Genomic DNA, 23,497 nt, shown 5'->3' on the forward strand with positions numbered 1-23,497 from the left:
TCCCACACCCCAAACCCCTCTTCCCCAGCTCCACTGGGTCATGGGCATCAACAATTTTCTTCAATTGGGTTGCCAGAAAAAAAGTTTGAAAACCATTGCCTTAAATGAAGAGCAGCTGCTACACCCCCACCCCCCATAACAGTATTTACTATGGCATGGTCTATACTTTAAAACTTAGGCCTCGTCTACATTGGAAAGTTTCTGCGCAATAAAGCAGCTTTCTGCGGTGTAATTCCCGAGGTGTAGACGCTGCCAAGCCACTTAGTGCACAGAAACTGCGCAGTTGCAGCGCTGTATAAAAACACCCCAATGAGAGGTGTACAGCTTTCTACGCCGGGGCTACAGTGTAAACACCCTGGTTGATTACAGCGCTGTGATTGGCCTCTGAGCGGTGTCCCACAATACCTGTGTAACCCTTCTGCCCATCTAAGTTGGCAGCAACAAGGGCCGGGTTCTGTATCTAGGGGTTCCTTTTCAATAACACAATGCAAAACCGGCTCGAGCCCCCACCCAGTGACCTGGGACAATTACATACCACCCCCTGGGTGCCTCTAAGAGGCAATACTTCCCCTCTCGCAAGCACGGAGTCTGAGTGTAACAGAAAATGTTTAATAACATGAGGTAAACGACATCAGCATTAAATTGGAAAAACACCACAGACAGGATTCATAACACAAACCATGAGCAAAAAACCCACCCCAGCAAATTGGGCTGTGTCCTTTCCTGTTGGTTCTTGAAACCAGCAACCCAAGAATCACCAAAGTCCCAAAAGTCCAACAACCCCAAAGTCTCTTGGGTCCAGCAACCCAAGGATCATCAAAGTCCCAAAAGTCCAACAACCCCCCAAAGTCTCTGTCCCTGGTCAGTGCAGCCCCAGAGTTCAAGCGGGGGACACGCAGGGTGGTAAGGGGCACCTTACGTGATCCGAGGTTGACCGGCTGCCTCTCCGTGGGGTTCCGCCACAGCCTTCACCACGAGCCACTCCACTCCACCAGCTGTCCCGTGAGCCGCTCCCGCTGTCCACGAACTGCTCTGGCAGCTGCTCTGCTCTGCTCACCAACCTGTGAGCCGCTCAGCTCTGCTCGACTTCAGCCATCCCGTGGGCCGCTCCCACAAGGCTCCACTCTGCTCTGCTAGCTGCTCCTCCAGCCGCTCCACTCACCGACCTGCGAGTCGCTCAGCTCCGCTCCAACCGTCCCCGCGAGGCTCCACTCTGCTAGCTGCTCTGCCAGCCGCTTAGCAATATAGCTTCAGGCTCCCCCACTAGTTAACACAGCCTCAGTGAGCTCTTAATAACTTTAGCTCTTTTGTGATTTCAGCTCTTAGCAATTTCAGCTCATAGTAGGGGAGCCCCAGTGCTAGTGCACCATTGGCCCAAAGTGAATTCAGCTCAGCAGCCTGTAACTAGACTCCTAATGGAATCAAAGTTAGCTCTGACATTCAACAGTGGAGAGAGGAGGTAGTGCAATTGGTGTCTCAAACCCTCAAAGAGGGCCCATACCATCAGGTACAAATACCTGTCCCCATCCTCTCTCTATTCACTGGGTTTTGTAACCCATACCCCTTGTCAAGCAAGTGCTACTTAGGTAATGGTGAAGGACTCACTCAGTCCTTCTGTTATACAACAGTTCCACTGGCCTTGATTCACAGAATCAGGGTAACAAAACTTTATTCTTCCTGCCCCAATAACAGAGAAAACTGGGAATCCCACACCAGCCAAAGTAACCACTTTGAGTTGCTGTTGTTTCATGCCAGGCGAGTGGGTGTGCCTATGCAAACAAGATCAGCCCCTGGAGTTCTTTTCCACACTCGCCATAATTCACCACCAGATGTCAGGGTAGAGGTCATCCTGACTCTGCTTACACCTGTATTTGCCTCTCTGGTCATCAGTTTGAACTCTACTGTCCTGCCCTCAGGTGGTCAACTGTGAGCCTCACCCCATAAATTCCTTGGGAAGTTTGAAATTCCCCTTCCTGTTTGCTCAGTGATGCATGCAGTGATCTCGGCGCATCTTTCCAGGTGGCCCTGCCTGCTCCACACACCAAGCGATCGCCTACTTTGAGCAATGCCGAGCTGCTGGACCTCATCAGCATTTCGGGAGAGGAGTCTATTCAGTCCCAGCTGCACTCCAGCCATAGGAATTATGATACCTCCAGACAGATTTCACGATGCATGGCAGAAAGGGGCCATGACCAGGACATACTGCAGTGCAGGGTCAAAGTGAAGGAGCTGCGGAACACCTACCACAAGGCGCAGGATGCAAACCACCGCTCCAGTGCTGCACCATGAGCTGACGGTTCCACAAAGAGTGGACATGATACTTGGTGGCGACCCCACCTCCACTGTGAAGGCCACTGTGGATACTTCGGTGGCTCGTGTGCCAGTCGAAAGTGGACCGAGCCAGGAGGAGGAAATCTTGAACAAGGATGTGGAGGGGGAGGAGAACCCAGAGGACCACTCGGAGGTCAAAGATGCATGTAGCCAGGAACTTTTCTCTACCCCAGAGGAGGGTAGCCAGTCACAGCTGTCAGAGCTTGCTGAAGTGCAAACAGGAAAGGAGGCCCCTGGTAAGTGGCTTTGATTTTGGGAATCATGGAAGCGAGTTGTTGGGGGCAGGCGGGTTGCAGAAAGCAGGCTTGTGTCTGTATGATGCGCATATCACCACATGCTTAGTCTGAGCGGTGGAACAGGGTGTTGATTGACTCCCTCACTTCACAGAAATCTGCCTCAGAGATCTCCATGAAACTCTCGTGGAGATACTGTGCAATCCACTGCCGCAGGTTCCTTGGCAGAGCAGCTTTGTTTCTTGCCCTATTAAGGGTAACTTTCCCGTGCCACTCTGCTGTCACAGCAGGGGGAGGACCATTGCTGTACGCAGGCTAGCAGCATAAGGGCCAGGGCGGAGCCACAGTCTTGGAGAAGATCCTCCCTTGATTCCCTGCTCACCCTCAGCAGTGAGATATCTTCCATAATGAACACAGCCTGTGGAAAATGTGGGGACAGGAATGATTATCAGCCCTCCCCCCCCCCCAGTGCTGACTCTCCCCACGAGCCACGGGCCCAGTGTACAGCAAGGTCAGTGAACACTGATTTACCCTGCCCCTGCAGCTGCTCACCATTTTGGGGGTCTTGTGGCTCATGTGTGCTTGCCTGGGGTCAGCCAGTTAGTGACAGGTGAGTGAATACTGGGTGTGTCTTAAATCACTGAATCAGTGGTCTCTGTGTTGCAAACAATACTGCTTCTGTAAAATGCTGCGTTTTGGCTTCACAGATATGGCCTTGGGAGCCCAGCCTCCCTTTTTGTTATCACCAGCTGAACGGCTGCACAGAATTAGAAACTGGCCACAAAGAACTAAAGAGGACTTTCTGCATGATGTCATGATGCACTCCATGACCAAAAAACAAGAATTGAAGGAGTGACAGGACAGCGAGAAGAAGGACCAAAAGGAGAACACGGCATGCCAGAATGAAGCCATGGAGTGGCTCTTAAACGTTATGGAGTGCCATGCGGACACACTCCAGGTGCTATTAGCACTGTAAATCAAGCAGCTCCGTGCCTGCCCTCCCCTGCAGCTGCTGTCGCAAAGCTCTTTCCTGTGTGCCCCCCAGACACCATCAACACATTCTTATCAACCTCCTGGCTCCAGTCTGTACCCGCTGCATTCCACTCCTCCCCCTCACAGTCCAGCACTGCCAACTCCCAGTACCTACTACACTCAACACCCATTCCTTTGCAGTTAAGCCCTGCTGAAGTACAGTACCCGCTGCACTGTACTCCAAAGCAGAAGGTTGGATAGGATATCTGGACATACACAAATCTTTAACCCTCCCAGGACCATGTCTCCTCCTGGAACCTTCTCTTCCCCCATCTCTCTCAGTGCTAATGTGTTTTTTGGTTTGTCTCTCTCCTCCGGTTGTTATTTTTTTAAAATAATTGTTTTGGTTTGAAAGCAATCTTTATTCTATTAATTGAAAGAAAACAAAAAGCAACAGACAGTTTTCTTAAACCTTCATAGTGCATCGTCTGCACCAATCACAATCACCTCCTAACATTACAAGCGCTGCACTCCTGATCATAGCAACAAATATTAGTGGCTTTCGCTTCAAATTGCTGCCTCAAGGCATCCCCGATCCTTATGACCCCACGCTGTTCCCCTCTAATAGCCCTGGTCTCTGGCTGTTCAAATTCAGCCTCCAAACGCTAAGCCTCAGCGGTCCAGCCCTGCATGAACTTTCACCCTTCCCTTCACAAATATTATGGCGCATACAGCATAATCATAGGAATATTGTCATCGGCCAGGTGCAGCCTCCCATATAGGCAGCACCAGCAGGCCTTTAAATGGTCAAAAGCACTCTCAACAGTCATTCTGCACTTGCTCAGCCTGTTGTTGAACCGCTCCTTGCTGCTATCAAGTTGCCCCCTGTATGGCTTCATAAGCCATGGCATTAAGGGATAGAAGGGGTCTTCCAGGATCACAATGGATATTTCGACTTCCCCTATGGTGATCTTCTGGTCCAGGAAGAAAGTCCCTGCTGGCAGCTTCCTGAACAGGCCCATGTTCCGAAAGATGAGTGCGTCATGCACCTTTCAGGACCAGCATGTGTTAATGTCTGTGAAATGCCCACGGTGATCCACAAGTGCCTAGAGAACCATTGAGAAATACCCCTTCCAATTAATGTACTCAGTGACTAGGTGGTCTGGTGCCAGAATTGGAATACGTATGCCATCTATCACCCCTCCGCAGTTAGGGAGACACATTTGTGCAAAGCCATCCACAATGTCACACACTTTGCCCAGAGTAACGGTGTTTCAGAGCAAGATTTGATTAATGGCCCTGCACATTTCCATCAACATGACTCCAGTGGTCAACTTTCCCACTCCGAACTGGTTAGCGACTGATTGGTAGCAGTCTGGAGTAGCCAGCTTCCACAGTGCAATTGCCACGCGCTTCTCCAGCGGCAGGGCAGCTCTCGTTCTTGTGTCCTTGCACTGCAGAGCTGGGATGAGCTCATCACACAGTCCCATGAATGTGGCTTTCCTCATCTGAAAGTTCTGCAGCCACTGCTCATCGTCCCAGACATGCATGACAATGTGATGCCACCACTCAGTGCTTGTTTCCTGAGCCCAAAAGTGGCATTCCACTGTGTTCAGCATCTCCCTGAATGCCGCAAGCAATCTCGTGTTGTAACTAGTATGCATGGCGAGATCAACGTCACTCCTCTTGCCTTTGCAGTTTAAGGAATAGCTCCACTGCCACTTGTGACATGTTGGTCAGTGCGAACAGCATTCTTGTCAACAGCTCGGGATCCATTCCTGCAGACCGAAGAGGCAGAACAGAGCACACAGTACACAAACCGTTGAAAGATGGAGCCAAATGCGGACAGAAGCACAGGGATTGCTAGGATGCGAAGCAATGAATCACAGGGCATTGGGACAGGACCCAGGATGCCCTGCAACCCCCTCTGTCTTCCCGCTAATCTTAGCGGCAGAAGAGGAAGAGATGCTCTGTGGGATAGCTGCCCAGAGTGCACTGTTCCAAATACCGCTGCAAGTGCCACAAGTATGAATACACTATTGTGCAGGCAGCTGACAGTAAACACACAACAGCAGTTTTCCTTCAGCGCTCTCTGAGCGGCGCTGTAGCCGCTGGAGCTGTAACTCTGCCAGTGTAGGCATACCCTTAGGTTGACCTAGCTAGCTCACTCGGGGCTTTGAAAATTTTCACACCCAGTGCAACATAGGTCGACCAACACCCCACTGTAGGTCAATGGAAAAAAATTTTTCTGTCAACCTAGTTACTATCTCTTGGAGAGGTGGATTACCTACAGTGATAGCAAAACCCCTTTCTGTTGCTGTATGAAGCATCTACATTACAGCACTATAGTGGCACAGCTATACCACTGTAGTGTAGACATACCTTTACCCAGAAAAAACACTTGTTTGTGTAGAGCTGATGCACATAAAACATTTTTCAAAGAGATGTTCTTGAACAGACCAGAAGTCATGGTCATTCTGATCATGAGTAAATTAAAAGGTCTAAAATGTATAACTGTATTTATCCATGAAACTGAAGAGACTGTTGATTATAGTGTCGATATTACAGCTCTATTCACCCACTATAACATTAAATCCATAAGAAATGTGCCAGTTGGATGGAGCTCAGATGGATTTGAGATTGCTAAGATTCTTCAGTCCATTAAGAAAGGGGTTTAAAGAAAGTCACAAATACCTTAGGAATCTTAAATCCATCTGAGCAATACAATCTTATCAAATAATCAGGACATTTCTTGAAAGTCATGTTAATTTTCTTTGGAAGCATTGACCCAAGTGTTTGGGTTACATAATTTTAGAATCTTCTGTGGAAGTTTTGTTTTTAGAAGTTACATTAAGTAAGTTATGACTGAAACAACAGACCCAATGACCTTTCACACATTCTTCATTGGTCATACATGTTGGCTAAGGCTGAGCGTTGTACTGAGTAGGAAGCACCAAAATGCCTACACTGCATCTGCTTCTGAGTTCTTCATTAAGCAAGTTTCTGCGGGGTGAGAATCAGAGACCTTTTTTAATCCAGAAAGTAAAGTTTAGTAAGGTGGATGAGAACTTCTCATCAACAGAGAGTCACTTCACCTCATGCTAGGAGAAGGTATTTTAATTCAAGAAGTACTTTTAGTCACCACTTCCAACTCATTTCTCTACTGTAGTGACCAGCTCTATGGAAGTAGGTGCTAAAGTTTGTAAGAGACATGTGGTCCACCAGGGAGAGATTCAGATACAAAATTCCCACTTGGATTTGAACTACCGTTCGGCTTTGACTCTCAGAGCCTTCTGTTGTCTATTCCTGCACCCATGTTTGAGAATAAACCATAAATTTATCACATTTCTGTATCTTTTACTCATACTCATAAACCTCATTTTAACCATTTGAGAATTAATCAGCTACTCTTTTTAAGGGGACACCTATCACAGTTCAGAGGCTACCAATGTCTTTGACCCTGGTCCAGTTTGAGTACACCTCTCCAAGTGACAGGCCTCTTGCCTTCACTATCCTGCCTGGGGTGGAATCCCATGACCTACTGGGCAGCCAGATTACAGCACTCCATATACCAACCCTTCTGACCAAGAGCTTTAGGGCTGCACAGCTCTGTTGTGGCTCTTTTTGGAGCCCTAATAGGATTTTAATTAAATAGCATGTTTTCTTTATATTTACATCTAATATACCACTGTCATGGTATTTATCTATAAGGATAGCATGTGAGCTTGTAACTTATCAATATTCATAATAAATGTGGAAATGGGTAATATTTAAGGAATAATGTAATTGTACTGAATTATGCCCTTATGGTCTGGAGTGAGAGTGAGCGTATGTTTACACAGCAACTAGACACCTGCAGCTGGCCGGGGCCAGCAGACTTGGGCTCATGGGGGTGGAGCTATGGGGCTGTTTTATTGCTGTGTAGACTTCCAGGCTCAGCTGGAGCCCAAACTCTGGGACTCTCCCACCTCACAGGGTCCTAGAGCCTGGACGGCAGCCTGAGCCTAGAAGTCTGCACAGCAATGAAACAGACACACAGCCTGAGCCCCAATTGGCTGGCACAGCCGCAGATGTATATGGCTACGCAGCAACTAGACATTACTCCCTGGTGACTCAGGGTCTGTGTTGGCCTATTCAAGCTAGCGAGAGTTGTCACCCCTCCCTAGCTAGCCAATTATGTAATGTATTGCTCAATTGAGCACCTTTGCAGCAGCCCAGAAAAGTAAATGGAAACCATCACAGACAAACTATCAATATCAAAACCACTTGGAAGTGAAAAGAAACAATGTGACAGCAGGGAGATGGCCCTGTTCATGAATAAAGGTAAGAGACTGATTCAGTATATCACAGGTGAAGAAACACACTTGATCCATTCACTGAGAAGGTATGTTGATGAGCAGAGGTGTTCATGAAAGACTAGGTCTCAACTCCTTGGGGCTAGCAAGTACTGCAAGAGACTGAACATTGGAGTGAGAATCTCCTTTATTAGACAGGAAAGGTATCTATCACTAAGAATAGGTCCTTGTTCATGTTTTATTATTTTGTTTTGTACGTAACCACTTGTTTCCATAACTTACTCATTTCTATTCTTTCTTAGAAATTTTCCTTTTGTTTTACTAAAATTGAACCTAATTGGGTGTTGGATAGTGGAGCGGTGGTCTAACAAAACTGGGGTACACTCCTCCTTTGAGAGTAAAGGATCTGGGATTTCTGTGGGTATCCAGTGATGGATAAAAGAGGGGGATATTTGGAAGGGACTTAGGGTGGGATGTATCTATTGTCAGCCTGCAGGGTAAAGACAGGAGAGGAGAGTGCTTGAGTGGCTGACAGGCTGGTTGTATTAGGGAGCTGACACCCAGTCACCTCAGGCACAACTCTCTCACACTGGAGGCAGCTAGCAACAAGGTGACTCACAGCCCAGGGTGCCCCATGGAGCATCACACCTGGTCTATACTGAAAAGTTCTATCAGCCTTGCCACATCAGTCAGGGGTCTGAAAACACCATATGCTTGACTGACATAGCTATGCCAACATAACCCTCAGTGTAGATGCAGCTGTGTTGATGGAAGAGGTCTTCCTTGACATATCTACCTTTGTTCAGGGAGGTGGTGTTCTTACACTGACAGGAAAACCCCTTCTGTCCGTGTAGTTGTCTCTGCTCTGTGGGGCTATGCCAACATAACTATGCTGACAATGATATGCTGGTACAATCTCCATAGCGTAGACAGACACTTAGTCTTTCCATTTTGCTGTCACTTTCCCCCCTCCCTTCCAACCACAAGCCCAACCAATGATGCAGAGGAGTTGGTTTTTGGTTCAGTTTGAGACCTTCAGTTTTCCTCACTTCTGTTCCTTTGCCCTTGTATAGAGGAAGACAATTTTCTTAACACTTCCCATTAACAGTACTTCAGCTGCCTGATGTCAGCAATCTTAAGAGTCCGAGTGAAGAGGGGCAGCCAATGTCACTCAGACCTACACTAAGAAGAGGAAGAGAACAGAATGCTTACAATGGAAGTAACAGCAACAAAAAAGGCTTTTTACACTAGGGCTCCTAATGTTGCTAACACTGAAAATCACTAAGCCAGTGTTGGCAATGGAGAAATGTTTTGGTAGTGTCCCTAATGTAAACCAGAGCCTGTGCTTTTTCCTTTCAGTTGGTTTGACCCTCACCCCTTTGTTTTCCTTTTTTACATCACAGTGTGTGTCTCAAACAGTTTCAGAATTGATGTTTCAGTCAAGGTCAGTTATTTTAGATTATATACATTTTGTTTGATGTAAACTCTATAGGCAAGGTAAGTCTCTGACTATCATCCTACATCTTGAATCCTCACAACCTTGTCACTTAACAGACCTATCTAAAGGTGCAGTGCACAACATAGTCCATACTTCCAAGTTTAAGACTTCTATATGGCTTCAGATACTACAAGCAGATCGTCAAAGGGATGTAGTTTCCATTTGACCTACAAGAAAGTGCCTATGTAAACTATCTATTTGTAGCTAGGACAGTCCTTATCCAAGATATTGAACTTTAGTCTAACATCTCAAGATGAAATCACTATGCCTTTGTCCACAGACTTCTCATTAACTGCTTGCCCCATGAATTTATTTGTTTGGGCAAGCAGTGGAAACGTTTTCTAAGATCCAGTGATGCCACTAACCCATACACAACAAGAGGAATCCTGCCAGAAGCAAGATATGAAATATATCTGCTCAGTATCACATCTCTAATGTAGTTTACTTCCATTCCAAGTCCACTGCTGAGAAGTTGACAGTGATTTTCAGTCATTTAAAGCTCAAATGTTTGTGAGGGTTGGACTCCTTGGGAAGCCACCTGATGTGCTGAGATACCACTGAATCTACCTGTTCTGCCAGCATGGCCCCCCTTTAACCTGTCTTGCTGAGCCAGGCTCTTAAAACCTCCTCTAAAACACACACACAGGCAGGGCCACACCCAACTGCAGATCAGCTCAGGGAAAACTCAGCTTAAGGGACTTGCTCCAGCACTCAGATGTCCACCTCCCTGGGAGCAGAGACCCAAAGATATATTATTAAATTCACCCCCCTCCCTCAATGTGGAGAGAGGTGTGCACACTTCTTGCCCCCCCCCCCCATTAGAAATTACAGAAACTGGGTTTAATAATAAACAAACAAATTTTATTAACTATAAAAGGCAGATTTTAAGTGATAAAAGGGGTAACAAACAGAACAAAGCAGATTACTAAGCAAATGAAATCAAACATGCAAACTAAGCTAGTTTCACTAAAGAGATTGGTTACAAATAGTATTTCTCTCCCTGGACATTGTTGCAGGCAGTTTGCAAAGCTTCTGTGATTCAGAGTTCCAGTTACATTGCTTTTCAGACTAGACCCTGTCTCAGTCTGGACTCCCCCCTTACCTTCCCTTTTGAAGTCTTTCCTCTTGGGAAGACAGGCCATGGAGAGGAGGAGTCCTGTTTGCCTTCCTCCCCCACCCTTACACAGGATTTACATAAGGTGGGAAACCTTTGTTTTCCAATCTTGCCCCCCCCTTCCAGTGGAAAGTTACAAGAAGTTCCAGGTAATGTTTAGTATCAGGTGACAAGACCATCTCACTCTGTAGTATCACAGCCTCCATGAGTCAGTGGCAGTATGGAGCATCCACAGGAAGGCCAAGCCTTTTCACAGTCATTGTCCTCACTGATGGGCCATCAGTCCTGTCTGCCTTTTCCATTGTTGTACCTGAAGTGTTAGCAATGGGTGCCACCCAAAGTAGCATAGTTGAAATACAGATACATAGTTAGTATTCCTAACTTCAGATACAGAAATGATACAGGCATACAAATTGGATAATCACATTTAGTAAATCATAACCTTTCCAATGATATCTTACAAGACCCATCTTGCATAAAGTATATCTCAGTTATATCATTCATATCATACACATATTTTATAAAGAATATGGAATGACACGTTACAATGTTATCCACAAAAGAAAATAATTTTGCCTTTCAGAAACCAGCCAGTTTAATTTTCACAATATGTGGGTGATAAATATTTAGAAGGTATGGGTATAAATCTGAAATTAAGTGTAAAAATAGCTGTGGACTATGTGGGATTTTTTGTGTAAACCTGAATGAGTCAGAAATGAGGGAACAACAGTAAGACTGTTCTCTCTTTATATTTCAGCAGTTTGTTTATATGAAATATAATTGGTCATTAAACTCATGAATTTTTGTGGAATTGCTGCTTTGATATTTAAGATATTCCATTATTATTTTATCTCCTGAAATTTTTCAATGACCTTGGCTCAGTTTGGGCCATATCAAATACAAAGAGGTTTATATGACAATGCAGTACACAGACAATTAGTACACAGCTGAATATGAAAGCACTCCAACAAAACATTTTCCCCTGGGTACTGCTGTACAATTTTGAACAGAGACTAAAGTCCTCTGAGGATCTCAGCACAGTACAGATGCTCAAGACAAGCCACTCATGTTGTGCTCCTCTTCTGGTGATGGGAATTTTATGGCTTCACCCAAAACGAGATCAGAAGAGCTCTGTGCAAATGATCGGTCAGCAAGGAATCCAGATACTGCCCAAATTTGTCTTAGCCATTCACAACACCTATACTAATGATTTAGCTTCCAAAAATGGCTCTTTATAAGCACATTATAAGCAAAATAGGCTGACATACATACATCCTATCACACCAGTAAAGATTATTGAATGCCTTGATATTTTTCTCTCTCTCTGATGTAATGACACTGCCATGGAACTGGCATGGTCATTTCTCTGTATTATAAAAACCTTTAAAGCTGTTCTCTTCTGTAATTTTTAGATTCTTTATGACCTTGTTTGATTTAAACTGATCTTTGTAGATACCATGTTTGTACTATCCTTTGGTGAGACCATTGCATCCCCATCTTGAAAGAAAGAAGAGATTGATCAGCTATGGGTCTCCTAAAGGAAATAATAAGTCATAAAACCAGACCCCTAGAAATGATCCTAGTGCAGTCTTGCAAGAAGGCTGGCACCAGTCAAGACACAAGCAGATTACAGCCAAATCCTGTGCCATTGAGCTCATAGTGGGAGCAACGCTGGGCTTAATATCTTCACAGGTACAATGGCACGTCTAATCATAGAACAATGTGCTTGGAACCTTGAAGTTCACTTTGGAAAGTTGGACCTTTATCTTTGTATATGGCTCTAAAAGAAGGGAACATTAATTCATATGTAACTTTAAATGACAGTACAGTATGAAGAGTTTAAACCCCCTATTAAGGCTGGGGGTAATTTATAAAAAAAAAATCCTTTCTGGGAAGAACGTCAAGTGACAAATCTGAAAAAAAAAAAAAAAAAAAAAAAAACCAGGAAACATTTTACTGAAGAAAGTGCCCTGGGAAAGACACTGGAGATAGGAATGACATTTGCCCTGAATTAAACTATGTAGACTAAAGTGTAAACACAGATTGAATTTTCCAACCTTCTATAAATAAAGACAGGATTGTAGTCCACAGCAATCTAAAGTTAACATTTAAAAATCAAGCAATAAGTAAGGTGGACCTACAAGCTACTCACTTATCCCAAGATCAAGATTCCATGAACACACCTACATCACAAATGTGACACAGCATGGTTTGTCTAAGTAAACTTGTACTACCATGTGTCACATAGGGAAGTATGCCAGTGACTGAAGAGAACTGTAAAAGAAGCCCTTGTCACCTCATATAAACGAGGCACATATAAACTAAACATATAGTATGTGTTTTGCCTTTGTAGATTATAATTATTAGTCTACCTATGTAAAATCAAATATTTTAATATTAAACATATATGTCACTGTATAAAAATGCTTTTGTTGAAATGTCATATGCCTTGAACAGTCTGCAACATTCACAAGATTTCTGAAGAGTTAAAGTTCTGGCAAAATCCCAAGATTCCACTAGGGCTGCTGTAATCAAGCTGTGCAGCACCCTGGTGTTTGACCTCCCTCTGAGAAAAGAGGAAACGCAGGAAGTGATCCACTCCCTAACAATGAGCAGAACATTGGACTGAAATGTCAAAGAACATCAGATGATCCATGGGGACGAAAAAGCCCATTTCAAACTTTGTATTACATGACAATTCTTTATCAGGAAATCAGTGCTGTAAGTCAGAGTATGGCACCTTTGTGTATTATGTACGCACTAAATGGTTCTTGGTTTTACGCAGAGGTGAAAGTAAGCCGGTACATCCCAGTACGGAGTACTGGCAAGAGTCGGTGTGCCATACCCAGGTGGCCTGGCCTCCCCAGGCAGCAATTTAAAGGGCCTGGGTCTCTCAGCAGCGGCTGGAGCCCCGGGCCCTTTAAATTGCCACCAGGGCCATGCTGCTATTGTTATTTAAAGGGCCGGGGCTCCCACTGCCTCTATGGCCCCGGCCCTTTAAATAGCCGCCAGAGCCCCGCCGCCACTCTGGCAAGCTCCAGCGGCTATTTAAAGGGCCCAGGGCGGTAGAGGCAGGAGAGGCCCGGGCCCTTTAAATAGCCCCTGGAGCCCTGGGGTAGCAGCAGCAGTTGTGGGCTCCGGCAGCGGGTTAAAGGGCCCGGGGCAGTAGCAGCAGCCGAGCCCTGGGCCCTTTAAACTGTTGCCAGAGCCCCCAGCTGCCGCTGCTCCCCCAGCGGGGGAGGGGGAGGGCACTTACCGGTACAGGGCGGGCCAGGGCTGGCTCTGACCCCCCCATCCCTGTCCCTTCCACCCGAGGCCCTGGCCCCAACCCAGCCCTGTACCGGTAAGGTAAGTCCCTATTTCTACTTTCACCCCTGGTTTTATGTGAAGTGTAAACACAAAAGATGAAAACAGAAGCTATGATGCAGCATGTTTACCACTGGAAGTAGGATTAACCTGAATTTCAAGATTGTATACCAAATGGATCACACAGAGGGTAGGGTCATTTTTTAGTTATTTCCATTTCTGTGGAATAAGTATGGGAATAGGTACTGTAGAAGTACAATACATTTGCTGGGAGGAAGAACACAGGGTATTTAAATAGTGCCAATTGTGCTCAACTTGTCTGCAGAATATTGTCTGCAGAAATGCAGGCTGGGTTTAAAACTCAGGCCCATCTTATGTATTGCAACATCACAGCTTTATTTGGTTTTAGGAAAGTGCAATCTATAGAGACTTAGGTAGGTCAGAAACAGTTTCCTGAGGAGACAGTTCCTCACAGCCCTTATTGTGTTAGTCAGAGGGAAACTCCCCTACAGCTCTCCCATAAAATACCAAAAAGGGTCTTACCTCATGTCCCAGCTATAGCAGCATTGAGGGCACATGTGCTCCCATTCCACAAGTCCAGTCACCGTATGGGACATTCCATTACTTGATTAAATCTATTCAACTGTTTGCAAACAGAGTGTCAGCTGGACAGAGAAGCAAGCAGGACAGATGATTTTAAGCAACTTCATTGTTTTGAAATACAATGCCTATCCTGCATGAAACCAATATCCTGAGTTCATGTTCAGCATAAGTGAGTTATTTTGGTATGCCTCTGCATGGAGAATACATTAAAACTGGGTTGAGGCTATACAGTATAGAGCGACATTTAAATTGTTTACACAGAAACTGTTCAAGAAGATATTCAAATACCATCCATGTCAAATTACTGTGGTGTTGTGGCATGATCGCTACTCTACAAAGTTAGTATGCATCTCTGATTAGTTAGAATGCATCTAACAGAATGAAAGGATTGATTTAGGAGTATTTACTGGTGTAATCTGGTATAAAGTGACATTGCATTGCAGTTTGAGCTCTGCATTGCATCAGAGGTAGGAATAAAACAGGCAAGCAAACAAACCATGCTAAGAATAGCATATTTAACCCTTTGCAGGCAACCAAAACACATGACAAAAGGAAACATAAATTAGCCAGGGCATCGCTAGAATGGGATTGATCTAGGGTTACCATATTTTGTGCCTCCAAATGGAGGACACTCCACGGGGCCCCGGCCCCGCCCCCCGCCCCGCCCACACCCCCGCCCCAACTCCGCCCCCTCCCCAAAGTCTCCGCCCCCTCCCCTGCTTCCCGCGAACATTTGATTCGCGGGAAGCCTGAAGCAGGTAAGGGGGGTGTGGGGGGGAGGAGGCGCGGCCCAGGCTGGCCCTCGGCGGCTCCAGCACTGCCGGCCCCCCGCGGCCCGGCGCACCCCCCCCCCCCGCTACCCCGGACCGGCCCGCGGCCCGGCGCACCCCCCCCCCCGCTACCCCGGCCCGGCCCGCGGCCCGGCGCACCTCCCCCCCCGCTACCCCGGCCCGGCCCGCGGCCCGGCGCACCTCCCCCCCGCTACCCCGGCCCGGCCCGCGGCCCGGCGCACCTCCCCCCCGCTACCCCGGCCCGGCCCGCGGCCCGGCGCACCCCCCCCCCCTGCTACCCCGGCCCGGCCCCGGCCCCGCGACCCCGGCCCGGCCCCGGCCAAAGAGGCCCCGCCGAGCCCTCCCTCCCTCCTGATTTTCCCGGACATGCCCGGCTTTTGGGGATTTCCCCCCGGACGGGGATTTGAACCCCCAAAAGCCGGACATGTCCGGGAAAATCCGGACATATGGTAACCCTAATTGATCCCTTTCTGCAGGCCTGTACCCAGACTGAATGCTTGGGGCAGGGAAAGCATTCACAGACCGCCTCAAGCATGCAGTCACAGTATGTGTGTGAAGTATCCACAAGCAAAGTACATTACCTGGCTTCCCTAGTATTAAGTCGAAGTGTTGGTGCAGACTGTCAGAACCCTTTATGAACACACATCTTCTGTTTTCTATCATTGAAGTGCCTGGTGATTTTACGTTCCCTCGTGTGTCAACTGCAAACCTGGGATTGCTCTTTTCTAATGCTACTCTTCCCCTCAATCCATAGAGGATTTTGGCACACACTCTAACTAACAGTTTGCTCCTAAATGTTTAACAAGTTGAGACATATATTCCTTTCCTTTTAAAGGCTACAGCTATATCCCATCTCTCCAACCTGTCTAGTAATGTTTGAAAAATAAATGTAACTGTCAACTGAATGCTCTAATACTGCATCATTTGACTGTTTGGCCCAAAGGAAGGGAGAAAAGCAGTGAGGAGGACTCATGGATTTTAGCTGGAATATTCTCTCTGCACCTGACAGAGCTTATGACGGAGGGTCAGGGGAAGGGAAGGACACAGACATGGCAGACAAACTATACTGGCATGTAACATACCTTTTCATTCAAATAATCCCCTCATTTAATGAGCCTATCTTTACAGTGAGAATTTTTTGGGAAAGGGAACCTAGTTTTTTATATGCTCTGAGAGCTACTTAGCACGCTTTGGAGGGGTGAAAAAAATAAAAATTCTAGTACTCCTGGCTTAGTTTCTCTCATGGAAACTTATTTCCAAAGCCCCATTCTGCCAATCCCACCCCTAAGCACTTGATGTGCTGCATCACATTATGTATTTCGAAATGAGGTATACTAAGAAAAACCCTAATTTACAATTGGTTTAAATAAGTTTGAGGAGGGTCCAATCCACAAGAACTGAGGGGAGGGAAGGAATAATATTACACTCAAAGGGCAATCTTGGTGTCTTTTTGGAAGGATCTTTTAGAGGAGAAGTGTTTGATGCCTTACAGAAGTTAGAGGATGGACAAGAGCTAGATTTTAGTAGGGTGCATGCTCCATACCTTAGGACCCATGACAGCAGAGACACAGACACCATTAAAAATCAGAAGCTGCAAACAAGTACCACAGTGTTATGAAAACCCATGAAAGGTGTATTTCATCATACCTAAAATTTTTAAAAAAACTGGTATCTTAAATAGTGACTTTGCAATACTGAAAACTGCAAGTTATGACAATCTCTGTAAAACCCATGGAGAAAGGGAACAGAAACCAGCATTGTGCAATGTTACTGGAGAGACTATGCATGAACGAGTCTTTTATACAGCTTTTAAATGCAGAAATTGTGGGAAATTTGAATCTAATGATAAGCAGACTTTCACTATTTCTACCACACTTCTCTGTGCATTAAAAGGAGGTCAGACAGCTTCTCTTTACTAAATTCATTTCTGCTCTTTAGAAGCAGCAGTAATATTTCTAGTTGTCACTGTTCTGTACAAATTGAAAGTGACAGACTAAGCAATACAAAAACCCACCAATGGTTACCAAAGAAAGTTGTTTGAAGGGTCAGCACAGCTCCACTCTGTGGAGTAGTAGCAATTCGTTATCTTGACTCAAGATATTTTGTTTGTAGTGGATTTTTTTTCCATATGCTTGGAAAGCTTCATTTGTTTTGCCCTAGTTTCATTATTATAAATTATTACGTTTGAATCAGCTTCTGACCTAGATCTTAAGGAACTGGAGATTTCCAAGCTGGAATTCAGAGATGCTGACTTCTTCTCGGTGACAGCAACTATTCTGAGCCACACATTCAGATTAATGTGATTGGAGAAGAGTCTTTGCAGGCATGCGGCTACAACCCTGATGCTTACTCTCACTGACGTCAGTGGCAGAACTCCAATAGAACAGAATTGTCCCTTCACTAAGGGCACAATTTCCTAGCAATGTCTGCCAATCACTTAATTGCAGTGACCTAGGCTGTAGTATTTCAGACCAGGTAAGAGCAATACAGGCTAGGCTTCTTTCTGGAAGAAGGACCAGAACAGCTCCTATGATAAAACAGCCTATTTTATGGTTTGCTTTTTCTGTTTTCAGAGCCATAATCATTGAGGTATAACCAATTTCTGGGGTAAATGAACTGCAGAAAAAAAAATCCGTAGACTGGATTGTTCAGAACCCCAATTCCTGGCATCCGACAAGGTCAGTTTTCACATAATCAGTTATAATACCTAGTAGATAGGACAGTTATGATACCCAGTGGATAGGCCATTTCGAGTCCATTTCCATTATATGAATTCTCCCTACTCTACAAATAACCGAGTAGGGACACCTGATTCTTGGTGACACCATAGAAATTTCTGTTTTCTTTTATTTTCATCCCATTTACAATGGATGAGGATGAAACAGAATAAAACAATAGCACTTCCCCATTGCCAAGATGATGTGTATTCTTCTATTGCAGTCTTAGTGTGATTAGCCAACACCTGACATACTTGAATGAAAAACTACTTTCCTCCTGAATTAAACTTTCTCGAGGGGAATTCATCTTTCATTGCCTTTAGCATGGTGGTGGTGTTTGATGTATACAGCAGATTCTCTTTCTGGGACTATCAATAAAAAAAAATCACTACTAAGTTGCTGCTTGAAGTGCTTAGTATGCATGAGTTTTCTCAATAAGGTCCTTAACTGTGTTTTAAATCTTTTTTTTTTTTTTTTAAGCAGATTGGTGCCGCTGAAGGGCCCAGTGCTGAACAACTTGGATACCGAAGTCCTTTACCTACAAAAGTGTTAAAGCAGAGTAACTGTGGTGGATTCTTCCTCATCTTCTCAATAGTAGCTTAGAGGAACAAATTTCATGGATGAAAGGATAAGACCCCATGCTCTGTCATTTCTGATGGGCCTGCCAACAAGAGACCATTGCAACAGTAACAACGAAGAGTCCAGTGGCACCTAAAGACTGACAGATTTATTTGGGCATAAGCTTTCATGGGTAAAAAACCCACTTCTTCAGATGCCCACAAAAGCTTATGCCCAAATAAATCTGTTAGACTTTAAGGTGCCACCAGACTCCTTATTGTTTTTGTGGATACAGACTAACACAGCTACCCCTTTGATACATTGCAACAGTGACTTGTGAGGTGGACACAAGGCAATCCAATAGTGGCTGTCTCTATACAGTCTTATCTCCCAAGCAATTGTATTAGACTTCAGCCTTGCTATGCTTTTCTGTTTTGCCTTGGTATTCATTCTCATTTACTGTACAATATATGAATTTAAAAGAAAAAAGTAGAGGCCTTTGAACAGAGACACCCAAAAAAGAGAGACATTTTTGCTACTTTAAGTGCCAACAAGATGAAAGAAGAAACTTTCAGCGCTTAATTCCACAGAGCCGTATTATCCAGAAACAGAACCCAAGAGGAAGGTGGGGAAAACATGGTCTTGCGCTATTGCTCAATGGGAAAAAAAATTGACACCACCTGGTAGGAGCCCTTCCCATCATTCTCTTCTTTTCCTGCTACCCTCTCTTTCTTTCACGTCTGTCTGGTTCTGATATAGCCTTACCTGCTTTCAACCCAACAGCCAGCCCTCCTTGAATGGATCCCCTTCTGATTCCTGACTTCATTCCCTCTATTATTTCCTCCGTGAAACTCACCTGAATGCTGAAGTAACTCCTCTTCTAAAAATACTCCTCCCTCGATTTCTTTCCTCTCCAAGTTTGACCTGTATCCTATATGGCCCCAAACACCACAAGTACCTAGAATCTTCATGCTGTCTTCACTCCTGCAGCTTTAGTTCCATCATACATTACTTAAGTCTTACTTTCCACTCCTTCCCTCCACTAAATCTCTCACTAAGGTCACTAACATTACTACTGACAAATCAAATGGGTCTCCACCGTTCCACTCTGCTCCACCAATTGCTCCCACCCCCATCCTCCCTAATCTTGTCACACTCTACTTCTATGGTTCTCCACATTTGATAACTCACAGATAGTATTCAGTCAGTATCTCATGCTTTCTCCACTTCTTCTCCCCACATACTGGTCCTACTGGATTAAGAGAGTTACAAGAAAGCCAACAGCATAGCACAAAATAATCATCCCCCAAGTTTCCTTCATTCATAGCAGCCAAATCACATTAAATTCTTTAAGTGCTTTTTCCTCTCTCCATTTGTTTTATCATGCCATTAAATTCCCCCTATTATCCCACCCATGCTTGGTGTTCTCTACTCCTGCTACTTATGCACATATCAACTCCCCCTGGGTAGAAGCCCACTCTTATTTTCTATCTGTAAAGCATGCTGTACATCTATGAAGGTTATATATAGAATTAATTGACCCAAGCAGAAACTTTTAGACTTAACAAGCTTGCTTTTCCAATCATGCATCATAGGAAGCTGCCTTTAAACAATCCTGTCAGACACTCCAAAATGAGGTCACCTACGACCTTGGCTGGGCTTTCAATTCTAATTACATGCAAAATTAAACATGCAACTAACTCCCCACCCCCCAACCAAGTTTAAAACTAATCAGAATACATTCCATCAACACATCCTACATTTGCACTGGACAGTCTGATAATTGGCCTGATTTCCTGTTTAATTTCGAGTGAGGAACAAAAGCTAATTGCCTCCAAGTCAACTTGCTGCATCTTCACCCATTACATGAAAATTCACAAACTGGCATCTCCATCTCTACTGTAAATCAAATTGTTTTACTTGTTCCCCTCATTGGTTAATTACAACATAGTAAATGTTAAAGCTGTAATCTCCAAAATGTAGTGGTACAAAGGTCTTGGTTATGGCACTTCTGTGATATAACATTGTTTCAGGTGTCCACGATCTAGACTGAAACTACTGAATTAATAGTTAGACATACTTACTGAGTAATAAGAGGAAAGCAGCTGTGTATCAAATATACAAATTCGTTGTTTTAATTAGCACTTATTCATCATTACTAGTTATACAAAGAATTTTCAAATAATGATTTTGAACTGTGACTGCATAATAAATAAGTTTATTTTTAATAGTAGGTTTCAGAGTAGTAGTTTCTTATTTTTAATGGTTTCTTTAGCATTTTTAAATCCATTTGACACATGTTTTCCAGCATCCATCAAACACTTTCTTCTCGGGTTCAGAGTTGAGTAAGCAATGTTTTAAGATAAAAGGGAAAGATTCTGACCTCCTTTGCATGTTGGCATTCACAGTAACTGTAGTGCATGACTCACATCATGGATTAGACTCTTGTTTAATTTACTCTGCTTTCTCAAGATGCTAAGGGTTAAATAATCCTGTTGATCCATGCAGTGAATTCCCATTAATGATGTCCTGCATTATACACACAGTGAAAGAGAGGAAAATGCACCGGCAACAGAGGAAAGACAGTGAGCCCTTTGCATCCCGAAAGAAATCTGGTCTCTAGCAGAGCTATTGCTGTGGGATGAGGTCACATCATGTGGAGAGATATCAGTGTATAATCCTACTCATTGTCAGAATATTAACAGTTGTGTTCAAAGCAGGAACAAATTCAAAGTATGTGGGATAGCAAAACTGTATATTTGACCAAACATTGGAGCATTGATTACATTCATAAAGTTTAGAGAAATTCCCCCCCAGAAAGTAACAACTAGAATAAGACCTTTTACCATTTCCAAACTTTTAAAACATAAGCCATGCTTCCGATAAAGTATCTTTACGTAGTGAAAACACATTATCGTTTTATCCCTACCTAACTTCATAAATTCAAAGTGACCTAAATTCAGTGGGTTTTGCTTGATGTGCCTCTTTCTAACTTATTATTTTATTTTACTTTACACACTTCACTCTGCTATTGTACACTGGAGCCAAGGTATTTTCAAAGCTTAAATACCTAATTGTAGACTGACTTTTTAAAAAAAGGCTGCATCTTAAGAGAATTGTAAACTGCATATTAGAACTTCAGAAGTGTCCCACACAAATGAGTCATAATTTCAACAAGAATAAAAGCAATGGACTTCTATATACCACAGCTGATCAGATGCTATAAGAATGTGTTCCCTATTTAGGGTATGTCTTCACTGGCAATGTTAAAGTACTGCCATGGCAGCACTTTAACGTGGCTTGTGTGCTCATGGCATAGAGCTAGGAGAAAGCTCTCCCAGCACTATAAAAAAATCCACCTCCACTAGGGGAATAGCTACCAGCTGGTGCACTGTCTACACTGCCACTTTACAGCACGGAAACTTGCAGTGCTCAGGGGTGTGTTTTTTCACACCCCTGAGTGATAAAGTTGCAGCACTGTAAACTGCCAGTGTAGACAAGCCCTAAGTATGTTCAGGAAAGGGATAACATGGTTGTGACATGCTATACCTTGGGAGAGCACCTTGTAACACTCATATTCCTCGTTTATATAGAATTGTGATATCGCATATAAAGCAGACCACGTGAGATATCACGGAAAGAAAAATGACTTTCAGCAGATTATAACCTATCTAAATATGTATATCATTCATGCATATGAAGTTATAAGAATTGTGTTGTATGGTTGTCAATAAAAAATTCTGTGGGTTTGGGAGGTGCCCAGGTACTAGCTCTCCAGAAACAACAACAAGGGAGGTAACCAACACCCAGGTGGGTGCTGAACAGAAATCACCAACCATTGTCCAGCAAGGAGCTACAATGCGAGGACTCGCCTGCATAAGGCCGCACCAGGGGAATTGCTCAACCTTGCCTGGGGACTCAGCAATGCCCACCAAATATGCCTGGATTTGTGTTCTCCAAGCACATGGACTAAGGGTATAAAACAGAACACAGTGGCCCCATGCTGGGCCTTTTTCCTGCCTCCACCTATGCTGCAGGCAACAAAGACACTCAGGCTAGGTCTACACTACCCGCCTGAATCGGCGGGTAGAAATCGACCTCTCGGGGATCGATTTATCGCATCCCGTCGGGACGCGACAATCGATCCCCGAATCGGCGCTCTTACTCCACCAGTGGAGGTGGGAGTAAGCGCCGTCGACAGAAAGCCGCAGAAGTCGATTTTGCCGCCGTCCTCACAGCGGGGTAAGTCGGCTGCGATACGTCGAATTCAGCTACGCTATTCACGTAGCTGAATTTGCGTAACTTAAATTGACTCCCCCCTGTAGTGTAGATGTACCCTCAGAAGACTGAAGACTCCAACAGAGCAGACTGGCCCAGGTTTAAGGGACAAACCTGTACATTAAGGACAGCAATATTTGGTGGGATGAGAAAAACTGCTTAATCTAGATGTTGCCCAGTCTCATAGGGTTGAGAGTTTAGACTGCATGCTTATATTTTCTTTTTGTAACTAACTGACTTTTTGCCTGTCACTTATAATCTTTGTTTTACTGCTTATCTTTACCAGTGAGTTTTCCTGAAGTGTGTGGTAAATCTGCTTGGGTTTGCAAAGGCTGGTGTATATCTACTTTCCATTGATGAAGTGGTGAACCAATTAATAAAACCTTAATAAAAGGGTAAGGTCTCAGGAACTGCTGAGAGAGTGGGAGAGAGCCTCCTTGATTCTTCTGCAGCAGGGCAAAGCCACATGCTTCCAGGTGGGAGGTTGGTTGAGACCAGTTCCTGCATTGCAGCTCCACATGTGGAGGAAAGGGCTCCACATATGGCTGTGCTGAGTGATAATAGCACCTGGAGGGGCTTACTGCTTGTCACTAGCAAGGCATTGAGAGAGACTGCCCAGGCTGGGAGACAGTTAAGGGGACATAGTTCCAATTTTATAGGGACAGTCCAGATTTTTGGGTCTTTTTCTCATATAGGCTCCTATTACCCCCCAACCCCCGTCCCAATTTTTCACACTTGCTGTCTGGTCGCCCTAGGCATAGTGGTTCCACAGTCCCAGGCTGCAGCCTGGGGAACCCGTCA

Source organism: Malaclemys terrapin, chromosome 10 (assembly GCF_027887155.1).
Source record: "Malaclemys terrapin pileata isolate rMalTer1 chromosome 10, rMalTer1.hap1, whole genome shotgun sequence".
NCBI lineage: Eukaryota > Metazoa > Chordata > Testudines > Emydidae > Malaclemys > Malaclemys terrapin.